Source organism: Alexandromys fortis, unplaced genomic scaffold (assembly GCF_014885135.2).
Source record: "Alexandromys fortis isolate MF-2015 unplaced genomic scaffold, M_Fortis_MF-2015_v1.1 scaffold_69, whole genome shotgun sequence".
NCBI classification, from domain to species: domain Eukaryota; kingdom Metazoa; phylum Chordata; class Mammalia; order Rodentia; family Cricetidae; genus Alexandromys; species Alexandromys fortis.
The window spans coordinates 3,549,826-3,556,470 of NW_026067951.1; the positions used below are offsets into that span (position 1 = coordinate 3,549,826).

The 6,645-nt window shown below is 48.5% G+C and overlaps 1 pseudogene; it reads right to left on the minus strand.

Annotated features, from left to right (window-relative positions):
• Positions 1-2,911: 2,911 nt before the first annotated feature.
• On the minus strand, positions 2,912-4,658 carry LOC126506782 (phosphoglycerate kinase 1-like; annotated as a pseudogene).
• Positions 4,659-6,645: the final 1,987 nt, after the last annotated feature.

Here is a 6,645-nt window from a genome sequence, read left to right on the forward strand (position 1 = left end):
GATGTGGTAAAAGTTAAAGAAAAACTCAAGACCAACCATCCCAGGACTCTGGACACTAGCCAAAGACAGACAGCACATTGAGAAACATTTTCTCATGGAATACCTAGAGCCTGCGGCAGGCAGGAGCAGTGGAAACCTTCAGCCATCTTTGCTGGCTCTGCTCCTGACTCCACCCTCTCTTGGACTGCCAGTCACTTCCTTAGCAAGGGCTTAGCCAGGACAGACAGCAGCCTTGCTGCCAAGAGGTTAAATCAATTTTGAGCAGAGGGCACCCCTCACCCCAAGACACAGTATTGACACTAAGCTATAGAACTTACTAGAAAACCAATTGAAAGTCCAGGCTCTGTACACCAAAGGATGCGGTCCTGTCTGGGCTGAGGAGCTGTGAATGGCACGGGCATGCTCACAAGGACAGCCAGAGGCACAGTGGATACTCCGGCCATCTTTGTCAGCTCTGCTCCCCACTCCACCCTCTTCCTTGGATATGACCTGCAAGCAAGTGAAGGTTTTGATGTCCAGCTTAATAAAGTCTCACATCTTCTGACAACTTCGTGTGTTAACTATTATCATTTGCTTTCTTCTTTTTGTGTGGTCCTGAGGATGGAAACCAGGGCCTTATGCTGCACTTCTGTGCTGGTGCTCCATCACCAAGTCACAGCTCGATGATGCCATAGGGGTCCTTCCTTCCCTCTGTTTCTTTTTCACTGGGGTGGCGAGTCTCTCTATTATTTAACCCTAGCTGTCCCGGAAACCACCATGTAGAAGAGCCTGGCGTAGAACTCACAGAGATCCACCTGCCTTGGCCTCTGGAGGGCTGGGATTAAAGGTGTATGCCACTTTGCCTGACTTTCAGCATTGTATTCTGAAAGCAGTTATTGAGGTGGTTCAAGAACTTTCATCCCAAAAATTCAGACCGATTTTGGGGTTCTGCTCCTCTCCAGAAGTAGAGTGATGATGAAAATGTGCATTTTTATCTCCATGAGGTGGGGACCAAAGTATTTCTTTAAAATGCAACCAAATAGCACTCAGTATCTACAAATCATGGTCTGATCTCACTTGCATGCCTTCACCTGCATGAACTTCAGATTGGTGTGATCAGTTGTATAGAGGAATTTTTCTTTCTCTGTCTCTCTATTTCTATCTCTCTGTCTCTCTGTCTCTCTGTCTCTCTGTCTCTCTCTCTCTCTCTGTGTGTGTGTGTGTGTGTGTGTGTGTAAGGAAGCATGAGTGGATGGGAGAAACTCTCAGTTTTGTACGATGAAGGACTCTGGCAGCCATCTATCTTGTAAGTTAAGAACTCGGTGTTTCTTATCTCCTTAACACTTTGTCCTACAAAAGCACATGCAAGGTGTACCCGAAGAGCCAGGTGCACACTTTACAATGCCCAGTATAAAATGAAAACAAAACTAAACAAAAGTCAAGCTATCAACTGCAGGTCTTTAAACTCCACGTGAGGCCCTGCTGCCTGGGCAGATCACATGCTCAGAACGTGCAGGTGTGTCTCCTGACACGACACGGCTCTCACGGAGAGATCACCCCTTCCCCAGGTGACAGTCTTCACTGGAAGAATTTCCCATCATCCACTGCTCACCATTAATCGCCTTCTCCACAGCCATTCTCTGGAGACTTGCCCCAGTTCTCTGGGGTTCTGAACACTGGCTCCAGTTTCCTGTTTATCTGTAGCTGGGAGGTGTGGGTGAGGCTTGCTTCGGTGAGCATAGTAAACACATCTCTGTCATGGCCTCTCCCACCTGGCTCCTCCTTTTGTGGCTGACTAACTTCTTGAACTCAGCTGGGTGTGGTAGGAGACTCATAAAGGTCCCGTGAAACAGAACGAAGGGCAGGAATTCTTGGCATGTGTTTCCTCGCCAGTCAATCCTTTTTGGTTTAGTGGGTTCTGAAGGGTAGATGGAGGAAACTCACCTGCTGGGGAGTGCCAGGTGCCAGCCACTCCTGTGAACCCTGCCTCCCTGGTGCTGGCTCAGAAAGACCGATCACACCACCAGCTCAGCTTCTTGCTTGACTTTTTCTCAGCCTTAGTCTTTTTGCCTGTTTCTGATTAACAGGAACAATGGGCGCTGGCACCATGCCTTGGGATGTACACAGAGCTTTTTGAATATTAGAATGTTTCTTTTTTTTAACTCAGGTTCCCTTCAGGCATGCTAAAATGCAAGGATAAAGACTCTACTCCCAAGCCCTTTTCAGAGATTATCCAAGCTGCACCCTAACCCCAAGGTTCAAGCCCCTTCCTTCTGACACTCTAGGCCATGCTGTGGGTAAAGGCTATGGAGGGCATCAGATGTGTGCAGATTACAATGGTAAGTGACCACTTCTAGAGGAAGTCCTCTGATGCTGTGTTGGAACTTCTAGGATGACCTTGAACCCTGGATCTCCCAAGAGAGTGGTTGAGACAGCAAGGGCTTGAGAGCTGTAGAGATAGATAATACACACACCCTCTCCACATCTTAATCCCCCAAGCTTGTGATTGTGCTGATTTACTTAGCAGAAGAAACTTTTACTCCTGATTAAGTGAAGGCTCCTGGTGTAGGGAGACTGCCTGGGTTATGCAGGGGGGTCTGATGTAACCCCAAGATCATTGTCAAGGGGAGGCAGGCTCGAGTATAAGGTGTGACCGGGAAACAGAAGGTAGAATGATGCAATTGCCAGTTGATTCCTGAGGAAAAGAATGTTGGCAGTTTCTAGAAGCCAGTCAAGGGTGAGGTAAGGAAACACAATTATTTCTCTTGTATCTTCCAGAAGGAATGCAGCTTTGTCCACACCTTCAGAGGATAGTGAAACCCACTCCAGGCTTCTGACCTTCAGGACTGGAAGGCCATGCAGATCTCAGTGGTTAAGTCTTAAAGTTTGCAACTATTGGTCATAGCAGCAACCAGAAGCTAATATGCTCTACCTCTGTCCTTAGGGAGTTTTCTGACTTTTCAACTGGTGATTCCCCTAACACCCCCGTGGCCATCTTTATTAATAGATTATCCACTTCTGCAAACCTACAGCTGGAATTTCATCGAATCTCCATGCCGAGTCACGAACAGTGACAAAGCTAACCGTCGGCTACGCAGAGATAACTGAGCTTTTATAGCTCACTCTCTTTTACAGGCAGAATATAAAGAGATGCAGTCTAGAATGCACAATGGTTTTAGTCACTCGGGAATTTAAATGGGATCTTGAAGGATGCAGAGAAATCCCAGCGCAGTAGGAACGAGCTGAGACACTGTGCAGCTGTTCAAGGGTTCCCGGCGCTGCATCTCCGCCACTAGCTGAATCTTGCACTAACACCAAATGCAGACACTAAGTTGACTTCGGGGCTGTGCACAGGAACCCAAAGGCAGGAAAACACTAAAGGTTGCTGAGAGCATCCAGTCCAGGAAGGACTTTACCTTTCAGGAGCTCTAGACAGGGACCGCCCCCAACGCTCACATGGCTGACTTCATCCTCTGCATCGCATTCGGCACAGCAAGTGGCAGCGTCCCCACCACCTGTGATGGCGATAAAGCCTTTACAGCTGCATCAGGCCCCAAGTCCGTGAGGGACTTGGTTCCCCTGGCAAAAGCTTCCCATTCAGATCCCCAACAGGTTCGTTCCAAACAATCTGCTTAGCTGGAACCACAGCCTCAGCGTCTTTCTTGCTGCTCTCAGGACCACAGTCCAAGCCCAGCCAGCCAGCAGGTATACCAATGGCCTGTCCTGGGTTCTCATCAAATATGTCAGCAGTGACAAAGTCAACAGGCAAGGTAATCTTCACACCATTTTCTTAGTTTTGGACACGGGATCTTTGACAGTCTTGGCTCCTTCCTCATCACACAGGGAAGTGCCGGTCTCCACGTTGTTGAGCACCCTGAGAAAGGTCAAGGCCGTTCCACCACCAGGGATCATCCCATGACTTTGTCCAGCATATTATTGATCAGCTGGATCTTGTCTGCAACTTTTACTCCTCCCAAGATAGCCAGGAAGAGTCGCTCAGGACTCTCCAAAGCTTTGGCAAAGTAGTTCAGCTCCGTCTTCCTCAAAAATCCACCAGCCTTCTGTGGCAGATTCACACCCGCCATGGAGCTATGGGCTCCGTGTGCAGTCCCCAAAAGCATCGCTGACATAGACATCCCCAAGTTTGGACAGTGAGGCTCGGAAAGCATCAGTCTTGGCTGGCTCAGCTTTAATTTTGTTCCGAGAAGCATCCGTTCCCTTCCCTTCTTCCTCTACGTGAAAATGGAAGTTCTCTAGCAGGATAACAGTGCCAGCTGTTGGGTTTGTACAGGCATTTTCAACGTCTGGGCCCACACAATCCTTTATGAACAGAACATCCTTGCTTGCCCAGCAGAGATGAGTTCCATGGCACCTGTCTCTAAGGAGTATTTGTCAGGCATGGGAACACCATCAGGCTGGCCCAGGTGGCTCTCCAGGACTTGGCTCCATTGTCCAAGCCGAATTTGGTGCTTGGGACAGCAGCCTTGATTTTTTGGTTATTTGTTATCTGGTTGTTCTTCATAGAAACACTGAAGTCCACCCTCATCACGACCCACTTCCCCTTCATGTCCAGCTTGTTCAAAGCCAGCTTGTCAGACATCGATGTCTTGGCAACGTAGTAGGATCAAAAGGCCCAGACCTGAAGAAGAACTCAACTGGTGATTTCTTTCTCCTTCTAAGGTGTTTTTCTTTCGGGAGCATCATGCAAGCACATAAAATATTTAAAAGAACCTCTAGAGTAGCTATGTACGTTTTCTGCTGAAATCCTATGTGGAAGTCTTAACACAAAACAGAAGTGTAGCTTCTTTGTTAAGTTGGAGACCTGCAGCAGATGAGGTGGAGGCAGCAGGAACTGTGTGTGTAAGATTGACTGGTAACTACCCACGCAGACACTCACGTCTCTTTTAACTGGGGCAGAGTTTGAAATACCATCATTATGAATGAGGTGTGTAGGTCTATTTTATTTGTGGCGCTCAAGGCGATACGAAAGAATAGACCTCATCTTCAAGCAATTTCTTTTTCAAGAGTCTCATTTCAAATCTCTTCCTGTCGGGAAGCTTAAGCAGCAAGGTCGTGTCCCTTTCTTCCACGTTGGTTTTAGTCATAACTAGTTTCTCATAGCTATTGAAGTTGGCGTTTGTGGTCTCCTGAGTCTCTGGGGAAGTCCCTCACCCAGTGCCTTACCCCATTTAGTGTTTCCCTGTTCACCTTAGCGTCCAGTTCAGCAGGGAGCAGACTCAGAGATCCCCTTGCAGGTCTCTGTTGTTGGTGTCTAGAGTAGAGGACATCCTTAGACACGCAGATCAAATAACCTAAGGGCAAAGAGGGCAGCAGACACCCAGCCTTTACTGTCGGCACCGACATTCTCTGGGAGGAGGCCAAGGGCAACATCAACACGGCCAGGCTGTGAAATCAAAGCCCTGGTTAAAAATAAGCAAACAAACGGAGTGGGCTGGGATTACCACCCCTTTATTAAAAGCAACCGAGGACAAGACAAAACAAACATAAACGTGGAGGAGGGTGATTAAACGTAAATTCATCTTGTAGAGGAAAATTGCTAATGTAGTCACTTCCTGGAAGGCTACAGAAAGCAAACTGAAACTCACGTATAGGTAATATTCCTTTAATGTTGCTATAATAAGCATCGACTCAGGAACATGCGAAGAATGTAAGTTCCTGGGGCTGTGTAAATGTGAGGATTCCAGCTCAGATCCCCAGAGCCCACTCAAATTCTGGATAGGCATGGTCCCCCTCCTGCAATCCCAGCCTCTCATGGCAGAGGCAGGGGATCTAAGGGCCCTTGGCTAGAGCAGTTCTCACCTTTCTGATGCTGCAGCAACCCTTTAACACAGGTCCTCTTGTTTGGCCCTGGCCATAAGAATTATCTCGTTGCTACTCCATAACTGTAATTTTGCTACTGTCATTAATCATATTGTAAATATCTGGTATGCAGGATATTTGATCTGTGGTCCCCAAAGGGGTCTTTACCCACAGGTTGAGAACTGCTGGACTAGTGAGAGTAAACATATCGGCGGGCTTCGGTTTTGATCAAGAGACCCTGTCTCCACTCTTTAGCGTCCTTCTTTAATTCTCTAGCCCACCTGTCATCCGCCGGCTCTAACAGCCCCGCTTTCCCTCCGAGCAGGCCAACTGAGCGAGACTCGCAGCCACAGCTGGTCCACGTGGCTTAGGGCAAACTCGGAGTCTGAAGCAAGTTGCTTACTTTCTGGTCCCCCCAAGGAATGGAGGCAAGCTCGTGGTCTTTGCCTCCCAGGTTCTTTTCTTTCATGCTGGCTTCCTGCTGTTTTGTCCCTACTCTCTCTGGTTCCTCTGTGACTTTTCCTGGCACGTGTGGATGGGTCTGTGTGGGTGTTCGGAACTCATTACCTCTGGGCTGGATCCCTGGGCAAATGGCATCCTTCCTGAGCAAGGATGACTCTACTTTGAGGGGTGATTACAACAGAAAGCTGGACCCCCGCCCCCACGGCCACACAGACACAGAGCAGGTGTGTCTGGTCAGTGTACAGATTACACAGTCCAACCTTTCTCTCTCCTGGCCCTGGCCACCCTGCATCTCACCTGCAGCCTCCTTGCCATTCTGACCGCTACTCTGGCCCTTGTCTCAGGAAAGGAACTTTCATCTTCACTGGGCAGCCTTGCAGGGGC